The following is a 16858-nucleotide window of genomic DNA, read 5'->3' as shown; positions in this document are numbered from 1 at the left end:
ACTGGATAATCTATCATTTACTCTGCCTTGCTTCAGGCTATGCTATTTATAACAATAGAAACAGCATTTTCGGCTTGTCAACTTTCTCCAAAGGAACTCAGATTGCCTCTAAGCCTTTAATGTGCATACAAAGTACCTTGGAATATTGTTGAAATGCAGATTCTAATTCAGCAGGTCTGGGGCGGGGACTGAGAGTCTGCATTTCTTTCTTTTTTTTTTTTTTAAGATTTTATTTATTTGACAGAGAGAGACACAGCAAGAGAGGGAACACAAGCAGAGAGAGTGGGAGAGGGAGAGGGAGAAGCAGGCTTCCCGCTGAGCAGGGAGCCCGATGCGGGGCTCAATCCCAGGACCCTGGGATCATGACCTGAGCCGAAGGCAGACGCTTAACCATCTGAGCCACCCACGCGTCCCTGAGAGTCTGCATTTCTAACCAGCTTCCAGGTAAGGCTGATGCTGCTGGTCCATAGACCACACCCCGAGTGGCAAAGGGACATGGGGCAACTTCATGGGGTCATGGAAACAGTCTATATCTTGATTGGGGTTGTCATCACATGGGTATACACATCCGTCAAAACACACTGAACTGTAAACTCAAAATGGGTGTTTTGTTGTATGTAAATTATCCTTCAATAAAGTTTATTCTAAAGGAAAAACTTCACTCTAGAAGGATTATAGATCTAAATGTGAAAGATGCCACCCAGGGGTGCCTGGGTGGCTCAGTCGATTAAGCGTCTGCCTTCGGCTCAGGTCATGATCCCCGGGTGCTGGCTTCTCCCTCTCCCTCCACCCGTCTCCCAGCTTGTTCTCTCTCTCCCAAATAAATAAATAAAATCTTTTAAAAAATGTGAAAGATGAAACAATAAAGCTTTTAGAAGAAGCCACAAACCTTGGGGTAGACAAGTCTTTCTTGCAAAGGATTCAAAAAATAATTGGCCATAAGAAAAAAAATCCACATCAGTTGACTACGTTAAAATTAAAAACTTCTATTCATCAGTATACTCTATTAAGAAGGTGAAAAAGCAAGCCATAAACTGAAGAAAGATATCAGTAATACACATATCTGACAACAGATTCTTACCTATCATATATAAAGAACTACTATAATTCAAGAAGAAACTGCCCACCTGAGAGATTAACAGGCAAAACACTTGAGGGGACGCTTCACCAAGGACGAGATCCAAAATGGCCAATAAGCACATAATAATTAACTCGACTTAATTAGTCACAAGTGAAATGCAAATTAAAACCACAAAATTATTTTTTTTGGCTGTACCCCCGCAGGGATGGGTAACAATGAAGAGACAGACAATGGCATGTGTGAGCAAAGACGCAGGGCAGCTGGAACTCGCGTGCGTCACTGATGGGGGTGTAGTCTGGGACGTTCTTAGAGAAGGATTTGACAGTATTTACTAGAGCTGACTGGCAGCATACTCTATGATTCAGCAGACCCGATCTCGAGTGGAAATACAGAAATGAATCTCCAAAACACAGGGATAAGAATGGTCACAGCACCCTTTTTCATAATGGCAAGAAATCAGAAACCACCCAAGTAGCCTTCAACAGCAGTACACATAAAATGCGGACTCTTCATAGAACGGGTTGTCGCTGGCTATGTTTCCGTGCAAAACATGGATGCCGCTCGGGTGTCCCTATAGAATGCAGAGCACTCAATTAGATCTGTAGTTTGCATAAACAACCAATACATTTTTAGAACCTCGATGTCCCATGTAGTATTTGGGACATACCTATACTAGGAATTATTAGTATATGGAGAGTCATTATTGTCATTAATGACACTATTTTTCAGCCAGCCGTGTTCTGTTTCCTGATCTGGGTGCTGGTGACACAGGCACGTGCGCTTGGCGTAACCTCCCCGGGCTGCGTGCTTAGGGTTCGCGCATGTCTCTCGTATGAATGTTATACTTCAGTGTGAAGTTTATTTGAAATAACAATAGAACACATCCTGGCCTGTGTCCCATCAGAGGGGGGCCCTGCCTCTTGCCTGGAGTCTCCCATCTGTTCTCCTTGCTGCTGCTTGTGATCTTTTGAACCTGCCCATCCATCCTGCCCAGAACACCCCAGCGGCCGGCCCTCGCCCACAGGACAGCATCTGCCTCCTTGGCACGGCATCCCAGGGCTCTCAGTGGCCTCTCCTCCCTCTGTCCCAACACCTCCCCCATTTTTCCATCTGAGCCCGACACTAACCACCCCTCCGTGGCTTAAGGTAGGCTGGTCCTCTGCTGAGAAAGTCTTGTTATTCTCCCAGACTCCGTTCAGCTTCTGTCGGCTCTGGGAAGTCTTGGTGACTTCCTCAGCAGCCCCGGGTGCTCCCTCCTGCGGCTCCATCTTCACTGGGTGCTTACTCACCTGTCTCCTCCCCACGCTACAGGCTGGTTGGGGCCGGGATGCCAGCTTTTCATCCTTAGCACCTAGCAGGGGGCCCGTGGACGGCGCACGCTGGGCACGTGTGAGGGATGAGTAAGTGGATAACGGTAGTCATGGGGGTTCAGGTACGGGGGATCAGGTAGAGGAGTAAACCATTCTTGATAAATTCTAGATTTGGCAGGGGCCCTTCGGAGCTTGCTCTAGGTCCCCGTGCTAACGAGCAGCGTACACCTGTACCGTGAGTGTGCACGTGTCCCTTCCTGTGTGTCTCCCCAAGGGACGAGCCTGGTGCAGGTGCGGAACACTCAGGAGATGGTGTCTTGCCTAATACTGCTGCCATCCCCATTTTACCGATGAGGGGAGGTGCAGAGACGCTCGGAGACTTGTTCGAGGTCTCGTGGCTGGTGGGAGGCAGAGCCCGCACGTACTACATACACTCTTTCTTCTGTGAATAACAACCAGGTGTTGAATCACGAAAATGTCCCCCGGGACAGGAAAGGCAAGGGAGGAAGTGTCAGGACCCACTATGCCCCAGAGATGGTTTGACTCAGGTTACCCTTCTGGTCCCGCTCACATCAGACTCCGTGGGTAGCCACCCCCTCTCCTGTGGAACGGCCCATCGGGAAGGGGCATCACCCCAAGCCCTTAAACACGGCGTTCAGCTCTGTCCAGAGACTTTCAACTCCTGCCTGAGATTTTCAGGTTTTAAACAAAACAAAAATCTGATTCACTGTTTCCAGGCCTACAGGAAACACAAGTCCTTTATTTTTCTGCCACTAACCAAAAAAAAAAGAAAGAAAGAAAGAAAGAAATCAAACCAGAAAAAAAGACCCTTTATGTCTTAGAGAAGTTGTGAATACTTCTCATTTCACACCACACCAAACATTGTTCATGACAAAGGCCGGAGAATGAAGCCAGAAGGAAATGAATTACAATAAAACACGCTTGCTAATAAATAAGAGCCCGACCAATGAATCCAACTCAGAATATACCACTGGCAAGAAGAAATGCCCCAAAGCTTCGCTTAAACCAAATAATATAAGAACTAATGGCTCCCTTGGGTCTGAGGGAAAAGTTAATGCATACAGGAGGCTGCAAATGGGGACTCTTGTTTGGGATTTTCACAGAAAACACAGGGCATTAACAACATTCAAGGTGAAAGAAAGGAGACGTGTGGGCTTGGGGACAGGGACGTTTTTATCAGGTGACAGAACTGACAGATGCCGATGCCCACTCCAGAAATGAACCAGAGCTGTGCTTGGCAGCAGGAGCAACCACTCCCAACTGCCCAACGGGAGAACTGATTTAACTCCAGAATCTGGGTAATAAGGATGAACCCTGAAGGGAGACAAAAATTTACTTTGGGAAGATTTTTATTCCCTACCTGTTGTGCAGAAGCATCACGAAGTGGGGGGGCGGGGGGAGGCGGGGACCAGACCATGGCTGGCAATACAATGGCTCACCCCTGACAACCCACAAGGCCCCAGAGGAAGCCACCCACCCTGGTGTTAAAGAGGTCGAGATCTTCCAAGCACAGAAGATCATGCCCCATGCCCGCCATCAAGGGTCAATCCCTTCCTCATCAACACTAGGGAAATCCAAATGGCATGGTCTTGTCAGAGTGGGAGAAAAGGAAAGCAAAGCCCAAGGAAATGGTCCAGAGGAAGGCATGGCTAACACGAATTCATGACTAGAGAGGTCAATTAATAACAATAAAACCTCACATTTACATAACGCTTTGTTATCTTCAAAGCAATTTCTCACCCACTATCTCCTACGCTCCCCGTAATTTTGGGGGGTAGGGAGGCAGGGATTATTATCTCCATCTTGCTCGTGAAGAAGCAAAAATCTTGGGACGGTGAAGTGATTTGCTCAAGGTTGCGGAGCAATGGTGGATTTTTAAGGCTCTGAGGGTTCCTGGTCATGACAAGCAAGCGCAAAGATGACTCATCATCGGGGGCACCCCAGGCTTCAGTTTTCAGTTTTACATCCACAGCAGACATGGGCAATCGATCACAGAACTCTTCCACAGAGCTTGGTCCTTCTCATGCAAGCCATCGCTAGCTGCAAGGACCTGGTCCTCAAGAAGGACCCCACGTAATCGTGTTGCATCGGGCCCAACAGGTTCGTGGCCCAGACTCCGAGTCCCCCCTTGCTGAGCCGGGTGGCATCTCCAGCACACCGAAGGATACTCCACCTGCTGGGGGAGCAAGTCCCCAGACAGATGCACCAACAGGGTGTAAAAACGGCATCCTCCATGACCTCACCAGAGCAGGCGGGATTTCTGCGCTGAGCAAGTGGACGCACTCCTGTTTCTGAGAGAGGAATCAGGAGCCTCTCGGAGGTGTTTAAGCCTGAGCACCTGGCAGGGTTGGGAAATTCTGGATCTACTCCATGTCCAGGTAGACAGGTTGAGACTGTTGGCTGTTAGCGTCTAGAGCTCAGGCTGGGCAACAGAATGAGACCTGGCAGTTGTGAGATAGGAAGCACCCGGGGAGGGTGAGCATGGGGGAAGAGGCCCCAGGCACTCTGACCCCGAGGTCAAGGGTTACTGAGGAATCAAAAAAGAGAAGTAGGGAGGAGTGGTCAGTATGGCGGGACCCACGCCGTGTTCTCAGGAGGAGGGGGTGGATGGTCACGTGAGGCCAGGATCAGGTCCTGGGAGGATTAAGAACGGACCCCCGAACTAACCACTTGGGGGCCATCAGTGACCTCGAGAAGAGCTATCGAAATAGAGTGCAGACAGAGGGCAGCAGAGGATGGGGGGGGCGGGGACAGACAGTGTAGACAACATTTCCAAAGGGACCTGCTCTAAAGCGGATGGGCTGAAGTGCATCCCTCGAGTTCATACACTGAAGCCCTAACCCCGGGACCTGTAGCTGGAGATAAGGCCTGGGAAGAGGTGGTTAAGTCAAAATGAAGTTGTTAGCCAACCCAGCATGACCGGTAGCCTTGTCAGAGGAGGAAACGGGACACACACAGAGTGTCAGCGGCAAACGCACACAGGGGTCAGGGCTGCGTGAGGACACGGCAGGAAGGCGGCGGTCCACTCGCCCCGGAGAGGGGCCTCCAGAGACCCCAGCCCTGCCCGCACGTTCGTCTGGGGCTTCCAGCCTCCAGGACTGAGACAGTAAGTCCCCGCTGTGGGATAGCAGCCGCAGCAGACCTGCCAGAGCCAGGCCCGTGGGGAGCCACAAACGGCCAGGAAAGCGGGGGCTGGGGGGCTGTTCTTTTCTCTAAAGGCGGGTAGAGCTGCATCCTATCTGTACGTGGATGGCAATGATCCTTGGAGAGAAGGGAGACGTGGGCGATGCAGGAGAGCAAGGGTGCAGGGGCCCCAGGAGTTTCTGGACAGACAAGACAGGGTCTGGCACCCGTGTGGGGCGGAGGAGGGTGGGGAGCAGCCGTGCGCCCAGACCCACGAGGGAGGGTGGCCGCCGGCTTAGGGCAGGAGGGCCTCTTGGCTCCGTTCGTCTGACTCTGCCACAAGACGGAGAATGTTGGGCTTAAAAGCGTATTTTAAAAAATTAGTTTAAAAAGACGCCACACGGTGTAAACGTTCTGTATGACACTGAGGGAGAAGGAGATGGTCTGTTCCCCGCGAACTCCCCGTGCTCTGCTGCAGTCTGGGGGGGGTCTCCCCTACTTGGGAGCCACTTTCCTCTGGGACCTAAAACCTCCCTGAATATAGAAGCCATGCGACAGGACCTCCCCGAGGGGCCCCGGGAGACACGGCTTGCAGAGACAGAGAACGTCCCCGGGAACGGGGGATCTCCGTGCACCTGTCTCTTCGTCCACACACAGGGATGACCGAGGGCTCCGGTGCCCCAGGAGTGGTGGAGGTCAACACACGGGTTTTCAAAAAGCACCTGAGAATTAGAGCCTGGAGCCTGGAGCCTGGGAGGGCCGTGTGAGGTATCACCACTATTCAGCGGAACGCGTCCCCCTAAACCAACTACACTCGAATCCCTTTAAAAAAAAAAAAGGCCATTTCTTCCTAGAAAACTTTGGTGAATCACATAATCCTTACTCAGAGGCCAGGAAGGAAGCACTAACTAATGTTGGTAAGACCTAGTTGTATTTCATTCCAACGTTCACCCACTAAAATAACAATTTACTGAAGCTCAGTGATGCTGGTGTGGGGCTTCTCTTTGCCTCCAGATTTAAAAAAAAAAAAAATGGGTCATTGCCACCAAGACTTCTGCAAGAATGTCCACCGCAGCTTTATCATAAGAGCCCCAAAGTGCAAACATGCAGATGCTTCCCAGCAGCAGGACTGTAAAGAAAGTGGGGGATGTTCATACAGCACCACTCAGAATCAGTGTTGCTGTACATCGTGCCAATGAGCGGGTCTCAAGCTGGACGCAAAAGGGGGCATGCCCCATGGTTCCGTTTAGGTGATGTTCAAGGACAGGCAAAGCAGGTGGGGGGTTAGCGACAGGGCAGGGGCTCGAGACACTCCCCAACCCCGGGGGCCCTGGAAGGGACCTGTGGCTCCATCTGGGTGCTTGGCTACGTGGGTGGATGGAAAAGCTCAGCAGCTGTGCACATCAGATTCGGGAGGTGTCTTGCCTTTCGATGGGAGCGCTGAGGCTCTGGGATTTCTCTTACTGGGATGCAGCACAGATCGGAAGTCAGGCTCTCTCGGGGGCTGGCCGGTGGGACCCAGAGAAGCTAGGTTGGCAGCAGCAGTGGATGGGGACGACCCTAGACACTCTTCCTAACCTGACTTTACATTGTTGTTTTCCTTTTTTTATTCTATTTTATTTATTTGAGAGAGAGAGAGAGAGTGCACGCATGAGCGAGGGGGAGGGGCAAAGGGAGAGGGAGAACCAGAGTCCAGGCTGAGCAGGGAGCCTAACCCTGAGATCAGGGTTCGAGCCAAACACAGACGCTTAACCAACGAAGCCACCCAGGCGCCCCTACATTGTTGTTTTCTTGATCATAAAGATAACAGATGCTCTTGGTAAAAAAAGAAAATGAGAGACAAGGACAGAAAATAAATACTAGAAAACACAAAATAAATACCAAGCCCCTCTCCCCAAGGTCCCTACTGGAGCAGATTCTTACATGTGCTAGGGTTTTTTTGTCCAGAAACTCCTCGGATGTGCCCTAGAGTCCCGCCTGGTCCATTAATGGCCTTGCAGAATTCTGTGGTATCAGATGGACCTCACTCCTGGGGCACATTTGTGTGGCTCCAAACTTTTTCTTGTGATAAACAATGCTACAGTGAATACCGGCGCACAGAAACACTCCATCTGTGAGATAAATTCTTAGAAGAGGGATTCCTAGACCAGCGGGTATATGCACTTACCCTGTTGGTAAATATCATTACAGCCACGCTGTATGGGCGCCTGTTGTCCCTCAACCTTTTGACCTTTGCCAGTGCAACAGGTGTAAAATGGCACGCCCCTGTTGCATGACTTTGTGTGCATTTCATTAGAAAGGAAGCTCGTTGGCTGGTAAGTTCGTATTCTGTTTGCTCATGTCCTTTAAGAATTTTCCTCTTGGGGCGCCTGGGTGGCTCAGTTGGTTAAGCATCTGAATTTGGCTCAGGTCATGATCTCAGGGTCCTGGGATCGAGTCCCACGTCAGGCTCCCCGCTCTCCCTCTGCTGCTTCTCCCCCCCACTTGTGCTCACTCCCTCTCAAATAAATAAAATCTTAAAAAAAAAAAAGAGTTTTCCTCTTGGGTCTAGTTCCCCCACTCTGCAGTTGGACAACTATTGGTCAAGGGTGAATCCTGCACCCCGCATTTTGTGCCCCTGGCCCAATCTGGCCACGCTCATTCACGTCTGCAGCTACTTTCAGGCTGCAAGACCAGAGCTGAGCAGTTTCCACGGCGACCATCTGGCTCGAAAAGCCCCCAGTATTTACTATCTGGACCTTTACAGAGAAAGCGTGCCAATTCCTGCGTCTCACGGATTTTTTTTTTTTTTTTTGTAAATTAGAAGATAGCGCTATGGTACATACTGTTTCATATTTAACTCATCACTCTGTCCTACCTCCTGCTCCCCACCCTCCATCACAAGGAACCATGTCAGAAGTACAACTTTAAAAGCAGAAGTCCTCTGGGCACCTTCATTTGGAAACACTGTGGTCTACACGAACGTAGGGGTGGTGTTTTTATACCCATTTTGCCCATGTGCAATTTAGGCTCAGAGCCATGATGACTTTCCTGAGTTTCCTGAGGTCACCCAGCTAGTGCGCTGCAGAGCCAGGGTGGACGCCCTGTCGGCCTGGCTCCAAGACTGCAGATCTTCCCACTCAAGGATCTTGCCTCCTCCCGGACGGGGCCAGCACCAGGGGGTGGTGGTGACTCTAGAAAGCAAAGCATGACGAGTGTTGCCTGCAGCACCCTCAGGATCTGTGGGGTATGTGGGACAGAGCGGCGGCGGGGGGGGGGGGCCGCCTTGTCACTGCTGCATGTCTGTACAAGGACTGCTCATTCCTGAGTGGGAGTGAGGCAGGAAGGAAGCCTACACCCTCGAAAGAGAAACCAACAGGGCGGAGGGAGCCTTCTTTTGGGGTATGGAGTCTGCACGCCCCTCCCTCCGGCTCAGCCACGAGTGAGGAGCATCATCCACTGGGGAATGACCCCCCTCCCCAGCTGCATGGGGAGCCGTGTCACAACAGATGTGTCTGGGGGAGCCTGACCCTCAGGCTGGTGCAGGAAGAGACCACACAAGCCCGGGGAGGCGGGAACACAACTATTACTCCTTGGCACTGGGCCATGGACACCCTAACACAAACGGGACAGCGACCATCATAATCTCGAAGCCCTGAACAGATCATGACCAAAAAAGGGTACCCTCCTGAGAACAGTCACCCCACTGAAACCACGGACCCGCAGAGCACGAGGAGCTCGTGGACAGTGTAGGGGACGATGCCTGGGCGTGTTCTTCCCGCGAGGCGTGGCCCAGGGCGGGACTGGCATCTGGGAAACTGTCCTTAGGAGAAAAGCGTGTTTCAGGGGCTTCCCGAAAAGTTGTCTTCTCCTTTTCTCTCTGCTTCTATATTTAAATCAATGCCAATATTTTCTAGGCTGATGGGATACCGCAGTATAGCCACACAACTGCCCGGAAGATGGGGTTTGCGGACCAGGAAACCAGGTAACGGAGTCCACCCAGCTGGGCTGCGTGGGAAAGTCTGGACCTTGCTCTCTGTCCCTCCTCTCCTCCCCCGATCTCGGTAATACTCGCAAAGGTTGTCATTTGTCACATTTCGTGTGTTCTCATTTTATGCTCCCTCCCCGCAGTTCTATTCCATCTTGTTTGAGTCTCGGTATGCTCCGGTCACAGTGTGCCCAGACTGCTCGGCACGAACTACTTAGGGCGAGGACATCTGGGTCTCATATCCCTTCTGTGTGCCCCCGATGGCGCCCAGGGCAGCATCCCCTAGACAGACAGTGCCCACTGACTGATTCAAACAAGGGCCACCATCTTCCGATGAACAGTTAGGTTCACAAGTCATTTTAAAAGACCTCATAAAGGATGAATGGATAGAACAAAACTGGGTCCGTCGACACAGTGGAATACTACTCAGCCTTGAAAAGGAAGGAAAATCAGATGCCCGCTATAACGTGGATGAGCCTGGAGGACATCATGCTCATTGCAACAAGGCAGCCACAAAAAGACAATTGCTGTATGAACCCCCTTACGTGAGGTCCCTGGAGGAATCAGACTCACAGAGACAGAAAGCAGAAGGGTGGATGCCAGGAACTGAGGGGAGGGGGTAGGGGTTAGTGTTAAATGGGGACAGAGTCTCAGATTGGGAAGATGAGAAAGTTCTGGACATGGTGGCATGGCACCACGCTATGAATGCACTTAATCCCGCTGAACTACAGACCTAACAGCAGTGGAGAAGGTAAATTTTGTTATGTGTATTTTACCACCATTAAGAAAAAAATCACATACAGGATCATTCATGTGCTGACTCAAGACCGGACCGGTGGGGCCAGCAGCCTTCCTTTTTGATGCCGGTGCTAATATAATCCACACACATCCAAACCTTTTTGCTGGATTGTGGCAAGGCTCAGTGTCAGGCTCCCTCTGCCCACAGATCACCCATGGCCCACGGTGGGACCATCATTTCTTTATGGCTTCCCTGCGGGTGGACAGAAGTGGACATTCAGGGAAAGGACCGAGGTGGGGAGTTTTCACTGAATTCCTGTCCTTGCATGAACCCATGCCCCTGGGGGTCTGCAGGGCACATCATGCACAGAGTAGGCACTCAGTAATTGTCAAGGGACTGCACAACATGTTTGCCCTTTCTGGAAGGTTGGTAGCCTTGTACCTTCAAGAGAGTTATAAATGTCAGGACAAATTTTTTGAACTACAGATCAAAGGCTCTTAGGGCAGTCTGGGCACAGGGGTCAGTTTGGTCCAAGACCAGGTGTAAGCAAATGGCCCTCCGCTGACACACTCTTGAGCTGGCGCAGGGAGGCTCACAGCTTGGACAAACCTCTCCGTTCCTGCAGGGCAGGGGCAAGTGGAAAGGCCTACAGCCTACCTGTCTCCCTGTGGCCCCTCCAACTATGCTCTGAGCTCTGAAGCCACAGAGAACTCACCTTCCCTCCCTGTGCCCCAGAGCACAGGAGAGCTTGGGATGGGGGGAGGCTTCCAGCCTAACCCTGTGCTGGTCCAGGGAAGGGAATTGCAGGCGGGGGTCATCAGGACCTCCTCCTGGCTTTGCTGGGAACTGGGGCCCCTCCTGTCCCCTTCTCATATACTCCCCATGGGAGAGGCTGTCCTTCCCCTCTGCACCCAGGGGCCCCACCTTCTCGGGAGCCTCTGAGTCAGGCCTCGCTGTGGTCTGGAAACTTCCTGTCCTTTCAGGTGTTAGAAAAGGTTCTTTTCCTCTCTGTGGAGCAGGTGCACGGAGGGGCGCCCTGCCAGGCCACTGCCACCCACCCGCTCCCCACCGACCCGCTCCCCCCGGATCATCCCCTTCTTCTGGGAAGGGTGTGGGGACTCTGCCAGGAGGAGACGCGGAGAGACAGATTGTCCCAGAGAGGCACGGAGGGGACACGGGGAGGTGGAAAGTGGAAGAAATCGGAATTGGAAGGGGAGGGCTGCGGCGGGGTGGGGGGACGGTAAGGGATGGCATGGAGAGTGAGGCAGAGAGAGAGGGGAGGGGGAGACGGATGGATGGGGGTCCAGCTCCGCGAGGCAAGGAGAGCAAGCCATCCCAGACCGCTCATGTCGCTCCCACCCCGCCTGTGCTCTTCCCAGGCGCGCCCCTACAGCGACCGCGCCCCCCCCACCAGCGGCGCCGTCCCCCGCGCCCCCCCAGTCTCCCTCCGCTCCCCCCCCCCGTCGGGCGCGGATGCATTGTGGTTTCCCCCCCACCCTGCGCTGTCCCACCCCCACGTGCCTTCTCCCCCCGCAGCACCCCCGCCGGGACGGCGCCCCCCGCGGCGGCATCCCCACACTACGCCCCCCCAGTCGCGCCCCGCGCCCCCCACTCCCGCGTCCGCCCTGCCTACCTGGGGCGCTCATGCTCCGCCAGCCGCGCCGGCCGCCTCCTCCGCGCAGGCCGCCGGCTTCCCCCTGGGCCCCGGCCCTCGGGCCCTCCGCGCCCGGGGGTCCGAGGGGCGCCGCCCGCGCAGGGGCTGCAGGGCCGGGAGGGGGCTGCGCGCCACCCAGGCCGGAGTCCCGAGGCCGGAGGAGGTGAAAGAGAGAAAAAATGAGAGAAAGTGTGTCATAGGCTGGCAGGGGAGGGAAATGCAAAACCCGACAGGAAATGAGACTAAAAAATGCATAAGGTTAGAAAGAGATAAGGAAGGGGGGGCGGGGCGGGGCTTGGGTCCCCGGGCCCAGGGAGAGGAGGGGAGCGGAGGGGAGAGCCGGCGGGCTCTGGGGCAGCAGCTCAGACCCCCAGTCCACCGCCCTGGCTCCGGGAACCTGCAGGGGCCCAGGGGGTGCCTCGGGCAGGGACGCCGCCTTCTCCAGCGCCGGGTCGGGTTTCAGGCAGCAGTCCTCCTACAGGAATTGGTCACGTTCTGAAGAACTTCCAGACCTCGTCCCTGTGATTTGGCGGGAGGCTTTTCCCACAAAGGAGCGGGAAGCTAGGAATCCTGTAGCCTTGCGCGCTCCCCCGCCCGCGGCTCATCTCACCCTCAGCCTCTGTTCAGGAAACTTCCTTGGGCTTGCCTGGCGGTCCTCTCCCCCCAAGGGCCCCTCGTGCCTCTCCTGGACGTGTCATGGCCACAGAGCCTTACCTGTGCCTTCCTCCCCCTACCCCCTGTTCTGGGCCCAGCGCACCCACCCCCGCTAGTGCTCTCAAAGTTCTGCTGAAGGACCCCTGTGAGAGAAATTGTGGTTTCCAAATGTCCACGTTTTAGTAATTTACTCCTGACAGCTATGGCCATAGGCCCTAGGGGGGCCTTGATCGGCACTGGGTGGGAAGGTCCTGCCTGAGAGTTGATCTGAATCGTGAACCTAAAAATCTGGAGAGTCAGACACATCCTGGGGATCTGGGGCCCTAGTCTCCCTGCTGAGGTGTCACTGTTTCCCCAGGCCGCCACACCTCTCCTATCCTGCCTCAGTTTGCCGTTCTTCTCTCCCTCTGCCCCCCTTTTCATTTACCCCTGTAACAGCTAGAGAACATGACCTCCCGTTTCATGTTTTAAGTTCTCTGAGAAAAGTCCCTTGAGCTACCAGAGGGAAGGGCATTTGATACATTAACACATTAAGCAAGAGATAAATCAATCATGGTGTGTGGTCAGAGCACAGGAAAATCCGAAATCTGGGCAGTCTTGAGGGGTGCAGTGGTGGTGATGTGCATGCACTAGGGACTTAAGGAACACAGTTTCGCTTTCTGCGGAGCATGTTCAAGAATGTAATCGAGACCCGCACAGCGAGAAAGCTCCCCCAAATAAACAGCACCAAGGCCCAGAGCATCCAAGTCCCCAGTCTTGAGGACTAGCTTGGGACCAGTGGATCCCAGATCCACTGGGATCTCCCAGTGAGACCTTCACATCAGGCAGTGTGGTTTTCAAGAAGTCTGGTTTCCGTTATGCAGAGTGTGAAGGGTCAGTGTGCCTTAAAACAACAACAAGAACAGATTATGGAGCTATACACACAGCCAGGGGCAAATTTCTGCAAAAAGCTTGGTGAATTGTTACAAAGCAAACACACACCCCTGTAACCCACACACATAATCAGAATTAGGACTTCATCTGTGCCTCAGAACTCTCAGCTGTGCTCCCTTTTAGGCACCCTCCCCACCATAGATAACCACATTCTGACCTTTGACAGCACAGATCAACTGTGCCTGACCTCTCACCTATAAAGCCCAAAACCTGTGTAAATGGAACCATACCTAGATTCTCTTTGGGGTCTGGCTCTTTCACTCAACATTGTAATCTTAAGATTTAGCAATGGGATTATATGCAGGTACAGCTCGTTGAAGACATGCCTCTTTTTCTCCCCAACACCTTCTTAGAATTTTTAAGCATTCAGACAAGTTAGAAAAATTGTATAGTGAACACCCATATATGCAACCCACCTGATTCTACAATGAACAATCTGCTAGATTTGATTTATTACGTAAGGATCCATCTATGTATCCCTGTAGCCATCAATCCTTATTTCTGATGATACATTTCAAAGTAAGTTGAAAACATCAGCAGACTTTACCTTTCAATACTTCGTCATGCATATCATTAACTAGAGGTGGTTTTTTTTGGGTAAAATTTACATACATACATATCTTTAAATGGAGGCTGGTTTGGCTTTTTTTAGGTAAAATTTATAGATTTTAACTATGTCATGAAATAAGTTTTGACAAATGCACACACTGTGGAACCTGAGCCCCTATGAAGACAGAACTGTGTCTTAATCTATTTTTCCCACTGTAAATTTCACAAAATCTTAGTAGAGGTCATATATTTCCAAGGAAAATTTAGTGTCTGAATTCAGGTGCTATATGTGTAAAAGACACACCAAATTTGGAAAACTCAGTTTGTAAAAAAAGAATATAAAATATCTCAATCATAATTTTGATATTGATTGCACGTTGAAATAACATTATTCTTAATATGTTCAATTAAATAAAAGATATTATTAAAATGAATCTCACCTGCTTTTTTAACGTTGCTACTAGAAAATTTAAAATTGTAAGGCCACAGAAATATTTCTAAGGAAAGCTGCTGAGTGTCCAGGGCTCTCAGAATGGGGACAGTGGCCCAAGGAGACCCCTCCTCATGTGACATTTATCAGAGGGACTCCTCATGTGACATTTATCAGAGGGACAGCATTCCTAGACCTCCCGGACCTGGGCCCCACAGAGCAGTGTCTCCAGAAATATCGATAGATAGAAGAAGACATTCCCCAGCCCCATGAAATTAAATAAAAAAGATACTCAAGATACAAACTTGCTGATCATGCTCGGTTATAGTAGCAATGTCAAAACGGTGTAAAAAAGTTTCTAAGCACTCAGTTTCGATTTCTGTTGCCCAGAAGGTCTGGGGTCCATGGGCCAGATTTTGCACAGCGCTGCCCTGGAGAAGAGTCAACCTGGTGTGCCACGTCTGCCTCAGAGAGCCCCGCCAGCCTCTCAGCCAGGAGGTCAGAAAACATGTGTCAACCCCGGGCCTTCGGAAATGTGGGCAGAAAGCAGCAGCTTGAAAGAGGGTACTTTCTGAGCAAATAGGACAAGTGTCTCCCAGGGGTGGAGAGGGATAACACAGGGAAGGGAAGGAAGCATAATGATCCAAGAAAAACTCTAATGAGTATGCTCTGAGAGATTCCAGCAGAAATCACACCCACAAAATAAGAACATTGCTATGGAATGCGTTGCCTGAACAGAGGGACGGTTTGTGCAAGTATGAAGAGTGACTGCTAAAATACAAAACGAAGGAAATATGTACAACAGGGGGACTGGGCGATGCCGGTCAACGGATCTCCTAGGCTGAAAATAAACAAAATAAAACCCACAAAGAGATGAAGTGTGGGGGACCTGGTGACTCAGTCAGTTAAGCGTCTGCCTTCAGCTCAGGTCATGATCCCAGGGTCCTGGGATCGAGTGCCACATGGAGGGGTGGGGTGTCCCTGGTCAGCAAGGAGTCTGCTTCTTCCCCTCCCTGTGCCCCCTCCCCTTGTCCCCTCTCTCTCTCATTTACTCTCTCTCAAATGAATAAATATTTTTAAAAATTAAAGTTAAATTAAATTGAAAAAGAAATGAAAAGCGTGGAGTGCCTGGGTGGCTCAGTGGGTTAAGTGTCTGCCTTTGACTCAGGTCATGATCTCAGGGTCCTGGGATCAAGCCCCTCATCGGGCTCCCTGCTCCCTGGGGAGACTGCTTCTCCCTCCCCCCTCAACTTGTGCTCTCTCTCTCTCTCTCATTCACTCTCTCAAATGAATAAATAAAATCTTTACAAAAATAAAATTAAAATTAAATTAAATTTAAAAAGACATGAAAAGTATGAGAGATGAGCTGAGACGTTATGTGATCAACCTGAAAAGACCAAGGCCCACTGAAGAAGCGTCCTGGGCAGGGAAAGAGAAAACAGAGAGAGGAGCTGATCACCAAATGGGATCAGTCATGTGTGTCAGAGCCAAGGAGCGACAGACCTCCACAGTGTGGGGGTCCCACGAGAACCGCCATGAAGAATGAAGAAAGATCAGCGCCTGGATTCATCCTCATGACATTTCAGGGAAGAAAAGAAAAAGGCCGATAATGAGGAGATTCTAAAATCTTCCAGAAAGAGAGAGGGAAAAAAATATGCATGGCAATGCCAAGGATCAGGTGGGACTCTGGGTTCTCATCAGCAGCACTGGATTATCTTCTAGCAAGGAGATAATGAGGTAATGCTCCAGCGTTCTCAGGGAGATTTACTTTAAACGTGGAGTTCTGTATTCAACCAAATAATCAATCAAATGTGAGAACAAAATAAACACATTCTTAGACATGCAGGGATTTTGGAAATTTATTTCCCAAGCACTTCTCAGGAAAAAAAAAAATTATACTCGAGAAGGTGCTACAACAAAATGAAAAGGCAGTCCCAGAGAGAGGAAGACAGGAGCTCTGCGAGCGAACGACGTAAGTCCGCGAGAACAGTAAGAGAGATGGTCACCAGGCGGCCAGCCTAGGAAAAAAAATCAGTGTGTATCGGACCCCTCTGTAAAGACCCCGGCTACCGAAACAACTAAAAACTGTGCAGTTACTGGATTGGACTAGGTTTTATGGCACATCGATCTGAAAGCCTGATTTGGTCAAAAATGGTCATTCCTGAGGAGTTGAGTTGGAAACGAGTGAACAGGGTCAAAGGGGTGATTTTGCTTTTCCCCGGTTGTCCTTCTCCATTGGAAAATGTGTATTTCCACGTTCACATAATTCTTTCATAATAAAATGCAGTATGTCCACGAGAAGCTGGGGAGGAGAACCCCTGAATAACAAAACCCAGCAAGAGGACTGGTTGGGGGAGTCCCTGGCACCCCTGCATTCAAGTTGGCACAACCAACTGG

The 16858-nt window shown here is 51.2% G+C and overlaps 1 protein-coding gene across 1 annotated transcript in view; it reads right to left on the bottom strand.

Annotated features, from left to right (window-relative positions):
* CARD11 (caspase recruitment domain family member 11) overlaps positions 1–12096 on the bottom strand; it is a 108282-nt gene extending 96186 nt beyond the window's left edge. Inside the window, exon 1 of the mRNA XM_025863604.2 lies at positions 11875–12096. The gene's annotated coding sequence lies outside the window, so the exon portion shown is untranslated. The remainder of the gene's footprint in view (positions 1–11874) is intronic.
* Between the last annotated feature and the right edge of the window lie 4762 nt (positions 12097–16858).

This window comes from Callorhinus ursinus, unplaced genomic scaffold (assembly GCF_003265705.2).
Source record: "Callorhinus ursinus isolate GAN/ISIS: 27379988/994484 unplaced genomic scaffold, GSC_fseal_2.0 scaffold70, whole genome shotgun sequence".
Taxonomy (NCBI): Eukaryota; Metazoa; Chordata; class Mammalia; order Carnivora; family Otariidae; genus Callorhinus; species Callorhinus ursinus.
This window is presented reverse-complemented; position numbering and strand designations above follow the sequence as displayed.